The 9006-nt window shown below is 38.5% G+C and overlaps 1 non-coding gene across 1 annotated transcript; it reads left to right on the top strand.

Annotated features, from left to right (window-relative positions):
• Nucleotides 1-2756: 2756 nt before the first annotated feature.
• LOC112745263 (small nucleolar RNA R71) lies at nucleotides 2757-2864 on the top strand. The gene has a single exon (XR_003173199.1). It is a non-coding gene; the product is annotated as a small nucleolar RNA R71 (small nucleolar RNA).
• Nucleotides 2865-9006: the final 6142 nt, after the last annotated feature.

Raw genomic sequence — 9006 nt, 5'->3', positions numbered from 1 at the left:
TTTGAGTTTGAAAGGGACCTCGGGGATCACCTTCTTCTTGGCCACAACATCATAGAAGTGGTCTTGATGAGCTTTGGAGATGAATCTTTCCATCTCCCATGACTCGGATGTGGAAGCTTTTGTCTTCCCTTTCCCCTTTCTAGAGGATTCTCCGGTCTTAGGTGCCATCAATGGTAATGGAAAAACAAAAAGCTTATGCTTTTACCACACCAAACTTAGAATTTTGCTCGCCCTTGAGCAAGAGAAGAAAGAATAGATGAAGAAGAATAAGAAATGGAGGAGAGGGAGAAGGTGATGTGTTTCGGCCAAGAAGGGTATAGAAGGGTTGTGTTGTGTGAATTTAAAGAAGAATGGAGGGCTTTATATAGTGAAGGGAGGGGGGAAAGGTTTCGGCCATATGGGTGGGTTTGGGTGGGAAATTGGTTTTGAATTTTGAAGGTAGGTGGGGTTTATGAGGTAGGTTTATGGGGAAGAGTGGATGGATGTAAGTGGTGAAGAGGTGATGGGGAAGAGAGATTGAGGTGATTGGTGAAGAGTTTTGGGGAAGAGTGTTTATGGGATTGTGTGAAAGAGGGGTGAGAAGAAGTGAGTGGAGGTAGGTGGGGATCTTGTGGGGTCCACAGATCCTGAGGTGTTTAAGGATTTACAACCTTGCACCACATTAGGCATGTAAAATGCCCTTGCACACAACTCTGGGCGTTCAGCGCCAGGTTGGTGCCCATTTTGGGCGTTCAACGCCCATTTGATGGCCATTTCTGGCGTTGAACGCCAGAACCATGCCTGTTCTGGGCGTTCAGCGCCCAAACACTGCCCATTTTGGGCGTTCAGCGCCAGAACCATGCTCTGTTCTGGCGTTGAACGCCAGACAGATGCTCCTCCAGGGTGTGATTTTTCTTCTGCCGTTTTTGATTCTATTTTTAATTTTTTTGTTTATTTTGTGACTCCACATGATCATGAACCTATAAAGACATATAACTAAGAAAAATATAGTTAGATAAATAAAAATTGGGTTGCCTCCCAACAAGCGCTTCTTTAATGTCAATAGCTTGACAGTGGGCTCTCATGGAGCCTCACAGATGTTCATAGCATTGTTGAAACTCCCCAACACCAAACTTAGAGTTTGGATATGGGAGTTCAACACCAAACTTAGAGTTTGGCTGTGGCCTCCCAACACCAAACTTAGAGTTTGACTGTGGGGGCTTTGTTTGACTCTGCTTTGAGAGAAGCTTCTTCTGCTTCCTCTCCATGGATGCAGAGAGAGATCCTTGAGTTGTAAACACAAGGTTGTCCTCATTCAATTGAAGGATCAATTCTCCTCTGTCCACATCAATCACAGCTCTTGCTGTGGCTAGGAAAGGTCTTCCTAGGATGATGGATTCATCCTCTTCCTTTCCAGTATCCAGGACTATGAAATCAGCAGGGATGTAAAGGCCTTCAACCTTTACTAACAGGTCCTCTACTTGTCCATAAGCCTGTTTTCTCGAATTGTCTGCCATCTCTAATGAGATTTTAGCAGCTTGCACCCCATAGATTCCCAGTTTCTCTATTACAGAGAGGGGCATGAGGTTTATTCCTGAACCAAGGTCACACAGAGCCTTAAAGATCATGGTGCCTATGGTACAAGGTATTATGAACTTTCCAGGATCCTATCTCTTCTGAGGCAATGTCAGTTGATCCAGATCACTTAGTTCATTGGTGAACAAGGGAGGTTCATCTTCCCAAGTATCAATGCCAAATAATTTGGCATTTAGCTTCATGATTGCACCAAGGAACTTGGCAGCTTGCTCTTCAGTAACATCCTCATTCTCTTCAGAAGAGGAATACTCATCAGAGCTCATGAATGGCATAAAGAGGTTCAATGGAATCTCTATGGTCTCTAGATGAGCCTCAGAGTCCTTTGGTTCCTCAGAGGGAAGCTCCTTATTGACCACTGGACGTCCCAGGAAGTCTTCCTCCTTGGGATTCACATCCTCTCCTTCCCTTACAGGTTCGGCCATGGTTCTTATGTCAATGGCCTTGCACTCTCCTTTTGGATTCTCTTCTGTATTGCTTGGGAGAGTACTAGGAGGGATTTCAGTGATCCTTTTACTCAGCTGGCCCACTTGTGCTTCCAGATTTCTAATGGAAGACCTTGTTTCATTCATGAAACTTACAGTGGCCTTAGATAGATCAGAGACTAAGTTTGCTAAATTAGAAGTATTTTGTTCAGAGTTCTCTGTCTGTTGCTGAGTGGATGATGGAAAAGGTTTATTATTGTTAAACCTGTTTCTTCCACCATTATTAAAGCCTTGTTGAGGCCTTTGATCCTTCCATGAGAGATTTGGATGATTTCTCCATGATGGATTATAGGTGTTTCCATAAGGTTCACCTAAGTAATTCACCTCTGCTATTGCAGGGTTCTCAGGATCATAAGCTTCTTCTGCATAAGAAGCTTCTTGAGTACTGTTGGATGCGGCTTGCATTCCATTCGGACTCTGAGAAATCATATTGACTTGTTGAGTCAATATTTTGTTCTGAGCCAATATGGCATTCATAGTATCAATTTCAAGAACTCCCTTCTTCATAGGCGTCCCATTATTCACAGGATTCCTCTCAGAAGTGTACATGAACTGGTTATTAGCAACCATGTCAATGAGTTCTTGAGCTTCTGCAGGCGTTTTCTTTAGGTGAATGGATCCACCTGCAGAAGTATCCAATGACATCTTTGATAACTCAGATAAACCATCATAGAATATATCCAGGATGGTCCATTCTGAAAGCATGTCAGAAGGACATTTTTTGGTCAACTGTTTGTATCTTTCCCAAGCTTCATAGAGGGATTCACCTTCTTTCTGTCTGAAGGTTTGAACATCCACTCTAAGCTTGCTCAGCTTTTGAGGAGGAAAGAACTTGGCTAAGAAAGCCGTGACCAGCTTATCCCAAGAGTTCAGGCTGTCTCTAGGTTGAGAGTCCAACCAGATTCTAGCTCTGTCCCTTACAGCAAATGGGAAAAGCATGAGCCTGTAGACTTCAGGATCTACTCCATTAGTCTTAACAGTATCACATATCTGCAAGAATTCAATTAAGAACTGAAAAGGATCTTCAGATGGAAGTCCATAAAACTTGTAGTTCTGTTGCATCAGAGAAACTAATTGAGGTTTCAGCTCAAAGTTGTTTGCTCCAATGGCAGGAATGGAGATGCTTCTTCCATGTAAATTGGAATTTGGTGCAGTAAAGTCACCAAGCATCCTCCTTGCATTATTATTATTTTCGGCTGCCATCTCCTCTTCCTGTTCGAAAATTTCTGAAAGGTTATCTCTGGATTGTTGTAATTTAGCTTCTCTTAGTTTTCTCTTCAGGGTCCTTTCAGGTTTTGGATCTGCTTCAACAAGAATATTTTTGTCCTTGCTCCTGCTCATATGAAAAAGAGACAACAGAAAAATAATAATAATAGGGGTCCTTTTTACCACAGTATAGAGGTCCCAGTGTGAGTAGAAGAAAAGAAGAAGAAGAAATTCGAACACAGATGGAAGAGGGGGTTCAGATTTTTGGTGATGTGAGGAAGAGATGTTAGTAGATGAATAAATAAATAGAAGGAGATGAGAGAGAAGGAATTTTCGAAAATAATTTTTGAAAAAGAGTTAGTGATTTTTGAAAATAGTTTTTTTGAAAAATGTTAGTAATTTTCGAAAATTGAGATTTAAAAATTAAAATAATTAGTTAATTAAAAAGAATTTTTGAAAAAGAGGGAAGATATTTTCGAAAGTTAGAGAGAGAGAGAGTTAGTTAGGTAGTTTTGAAAAAGATAAGAAACAAACAAAAAGTTAGTTAGTTAGTTGAAACAAATTTTGAAAAGATAAGAAGTTAGGAAGTTAGAAAAGATATTTTGAAATCAAATTTTTTTTGAAAAAGATAAGATGAGAAGATATTTTTCAGAAGATATGATTGAAATTAGTTTTGAAAAAGATTTGATTTTTAAAATCACAATTAATGACTTGATTCACAAGAAATCACAAGATATGATTCTAGAACTCAAAGTTTGAATCTTTCTTAACAAGTAAGTAACAAACTTGAAATTTTTGAATCAAAACATTAATTGATTATGTTATTTTCGAAAATTTGATACAAAAATAAGAAAAAGATTTTTGAAAAATATTTTTAGAATTTTCAAAAATAACTAAGAAAAATGAAAAAGATTTGATTTTTGAAAAAGATTTTTGAAAAAGATAGGATTTGTAAAATGAAAATTTGATTTGACTCATAAAAACAACTTGATTTTAAAAATTTTTGAAAAAGTCAAATCTCATTTTCGAATTTATGAGAGAGAAAAAGGGAAAGATAAGTTTTTTTTTTTGATTTTTTTGAATTTTTAATGATGAGAGAGAAAAATATGAAAATTATGCAATGCATGAGAATTTTAGATCAAAACATGTGATGCATGCAAGAATGCTATGAATGTCAAGATGAACACCAAGAACACTATGAAGATCATGATGAACATCAAGAACATATTTTTGAAAAATTTTTAATGCAGAGAAAACATGCAAGACACCAAACTTAGAATTCTTTAATGCTTAGACACTAAGAATTCAAGAATGCATATGAAAAACAAGAAAAGACACAAAACATGCAAATGCAAAGATCAAACAAGAAGACTTACCATGAACAACTTGAAGATCATGAAGAACACTATGAATGCATGAGAATTTTCGAAAAATGCAAGATGCACATGCAATTGACACCAAACTTATAACATGACACATGACTCAAACAAGAAACAGAAAAATATTTTTGATTTTTATGATTTTCTAAAATTTTTTTGGATTTTTCGAAAAATTAATTGAAAAATAAAAATAAGGATTCCAAAATTTTTAATATAAATTCCAGGAATCTTGCATTCTTAGTCTAAAGTTTCAGTCCAGGAATTAGACATGGCTCACTAGCCAGCCAAGCTTTCAATGAAAGCTCCGGTCCAAAACACTAGACATGGCCAATGGCCAGCCAAGCTTCAGCAAGATATCAGAATATACTGCTCATTACTTATCAAATATGTAACTTGCCTCTATGCTGATGGTTTGGAAGCCTTAGTCCAAAAGAATTTAGACATGGCTTTGCAGCCAGCCAGGCTTCACATGCTTCATGAAACACTAGAATTCATTCTTAAGAATTTTGAATCTAAAAATTTTTTTTTCTTTTTTTTTTTTGAAAAGAAAATGAAAAGAAAGTTACCCAATCTGAGCAACAAGATGAACCGTCAGTTGTCCAAACTCGAACAATTCCCGGCAACGGCGCCAAAAACTTGGTGCGCAGAAATTGTGATTACACTTTGATTATGTAAAATTCATTGCTCTTTCTTTCCCTGGTAATGGCGCCAAAAACATGATGCTAATACCCTGGTTCACAACTTCGCACAACTAACCAGCAAGTGCACTGGGTCGTCCAAGTAATACCTTACGTGAGTAAGGGTCGAATCCCACGGAGATTGTTGGTATGAAGCAAGCTATGGTCACCTTGTAAATCTCATTCAGGCATATATAAAATAGTAATAGGGTTTTCAAAAATAATTAATAAGATAGGGATAGAGATACTTATGTAAATCACTAGTGAGAATTTTAGATAAGTGAATGGAGGTGCTTTTCGTTCCTCTGAACCTCTGATTTCCTGCTATCTTCATCCAATCAGTCTTACTCCTTTCCATGGCTGGCTTTATGTGATACATCACCATTGTCAATGGCTACTTTCGGTCTTCTCTCGGAAAAATGATCCAAATGCCCTGTCACGGCACGGCTAATCGTCTGGAAGTATCACCCTTGTCAATGGTTTCATCCTATCCTCTCAGTGAAAATGGTCAACGCACCCTGTCACGGCACGGCTATTCATCTGTCGGTTCTCGATCATGCTGGAATAGGATTTACTATCCTTTTGCGTCTGTCACCACGCCCAGCAATCGCGAGTTTGAAGCTCGTCACAGTCATTCAATCATTGAATCCTACTCGGAATACCACAGACAAGGTTTAGACTTTCCGGATTCTCTTGAATGCCGCCATCATTCTAGCTTACACCACGAAGATTCTGATTAAGAGATCTAAGAGACACTCATTCAATCTAAGGTAGAACGGAAGTGGTTGTCAGGCATGCGTTCATAAGGAATGATGATGATTGTCACGTTCATCACATTCAGGTTGAAGTGCGAATGAATATCTTGGAAGCAAAATAAGATGAATTGAATAGAAAACAGTAGTACTTTGCATTAATCTTTGAGGAACAGCAGAGCTCCACACCTTAATCTATGGAGTGTAGAAACTCTACAGTTAAAAATACATAAGTGAAAGGTCCAGGCATGGCCGAGATGGCCAGCCCCTCTGATCTAAGAACCAGGCGTCCAAAGATGTCTAATACAATAGTAAAAGGTCCTATTTATAATAAACTAGTCACTAGGGTTTACAGAAAATAAGTAATTGATGCATAAATCCACTTCCGGGGCCCACTTGGTGTGTGCTTGGGCTGAGCTTAAGTGCTGCACGTGTAGAGGTCCTTCTTGGAGTTGAACGCCAGCATTTGTGCCAGTTTGGGCGTTCAACTCTGGTTTTGGATCCTTTTCTGGCGCTGGACGCCAGAATTGGGCAGAGAGCTGGCGTTGAATGCCAGTTTGCATCGACTATTCTTGGCCAAAGTATGGACTATTATATATTGCTGGAAAGCCCTGGATGTCTACTTTCCAACGCAATTAAAAGCGCGCCATTTTGAGTTTTGTAGATCTAGAAAATCCACTTTGATTGCAGGAAGGTCAGAATCCAACAGCATCAGCAGTCCTTCTTCAACCTTAGAATCTGATTTTTGCTCAAGTCCCTCAATTTCAGCCAGAAAATACTTGAAATCACAGAAAAACACACAAACTCATAGTAAAGTCCAGAAATGTGAATTTAGCATAAAAACTAATGAAAACATCCCTAAAAGTAACTAGATCCTACTAAAAACATACTAAAAACAATGCCAAAAAGTGTATAAATTATCTGCTCATCAGTGCTCCACACGTACGCGTCACCTGCAATTTTGCCAATCCACACTTAAGCGCCAGCGACGCATACGCGTGGAATGGAACTCGGCGTTATTTGGTAATTGGACAGAGAGTTGGGCTGGAGGTGTGCTGCAACCGTGCGTCTGGCACAACCAGTGGTCACGCGTATGCGTAACCGACGCTTACGCGTCATTTGAATTTTTGCTTATCCATGCCTACGCATGGACGATGCTCACGCGTTGAATGCCTTTTTCTATTTTCACGCGCACGCGTGACCTGCACGCGCGCGTCGCTTTCGCACCTCTTTTAAACCTTTCTTCTTCTTTCTTCCTCCTTTCTTACTTTCTTCTTCTCATTTCTTTTACTTCTCATCCTTATTCTCTTTCATTCTCATTTACTTATTGTATTTGCATACTTTCATTCATTGCATTTCAACTTTGTGCATATTTTTATTTTTTTCTAAGTTTATTATTTTTCCATTGGTGTTAAATGTTCTTCTCCAACTGTTGCATTTTTTTGCTTGCATTATTTTGGTGCTTCGTGACTTGTTTTATATTGTTGGGTATTATTATTCATAGTTCAATGCTAATTTTTTATGACACTTGTATTCTATTTGCATTGATATGCACTTTTACTATCTTTCATGACCCACTCTCTCCCCCAATATTGCAATTTTTGCACTATTGATATGCCATTTGCTTCTACTATTTTTTCACTTGTATGTTGTAGCTACCATGTAGTTGAGACCCTCATTATTTGGTATTAACCCACCCATATTTTATTTGTTTTTTATCTTTATTTCTGGGTTACTTTTCTTCCTTTTTCTCTTCTTTTAGGATGGCCACCGAGAAGGGAAAGGAAAAGCTTCTCAATCAGGCAACAGACAAGTCCATCTGCATAATCTTTGGAGAAAAGCATCAGTTGTAGCCACCCGTCCACTAGCACATCTTTGCATGCATCGAGGACGGTGCAATCTTTAAGTGTGGGGAGGTTGATACCGACTTTCGTGGGTTAGTTACATTATCTCCAACACCAATGTGTAATTTTCTTTGTTAGTTCATTGTTGCATTTGCATGATTGATTGCATGTTTGTTAGATTTTTGTGCATATTCTACCACTACTTGGTTGAAGTGATGAATTCTTTTTCAAGAAACTATTTTATAAGCATTTCACTAATTTGAATTAAAGTTTTTGTTAAACTTGCTTGAAGAAATTTATTTTGGAACATGGTTTAGAGCAAGAATGATGCACCACTATTTCGTGGTGGATTCTATGTTGAATTTAGGGGATTTTATTACCCTTTTCCCACATTTATTCCATGAAATGGCATGGTTTCATGTATTTCTCCTAATTTGTACTTAAATGTAAAAACATACTTTTTAGGCCCTTAATTGGTTAGTTTTAATTCACCTTTGATTCTACTAGATGCCTTGATGTGTGTGTTAGTAAATTCAGGTTCAAAAGGCTAGGAATGGATCAAAGGAATGAACAGAAAAGCATGCAAAGTGGAGGAATCAAGGAAAATCAAGAATTGGGAGAATATTCATTGACGTGCACGCGTGGAATATGAAGTCGCGTGGCGACGCGTACGCGTACATGACGCGTACGCGTGGAAAGCGAAATTGCTAAGCGATGCGTACGGTGACCCATGCGTATGCGTCGATACTCGCACGTGACCTCATTAAAGTGAAAATGTTGGGGGCAATTTCTGGGCTTCCCAGGCCCAAATCCAACTCATTTTTTAGCCTATTACATGCAGAAATCAAGAGGAGTCAAGGGGGGAGAACACATAGTTTAGTGGACATGATGCTTTAGTTAGTTTCTAGAGAGAGAATATCTCTCTTCTCTCTAGAATTAGGTTAGATCTAGATTAAGATTTCTTAGATCTAGGTTTAATTCATGTTTTAATTTACTTTTCCTTTACAATTCCTTGTTCTTCTACCTTTGCTTTCTCTAGTTTAGCATTTGAATTCTTGTAATTGTTTACCTTATTGTTGATGCACTCTTGC

This window comes from Arachis hypogaea, chromosome 14 (genome assembly GCF_003086295.3).
Source record: "Arachis hypogaea cultivar Tifrunner chromosome 14, arahy.Tifrunner.gnm2.J5K5, whole genome shotgun sequence".
In the NCBI taxonomy this organism is placed as follows: Eukaryota; Viridiplantae; Streptophyta; class Magnoliopsida; order Fabales; family Fabaceae; genus Arachis; species Arachis hypogaea.
Note: the sequence above shows the minus strand (reverse complement) of the source record. Positions and strands in the feature narration are given on the sequence as shown.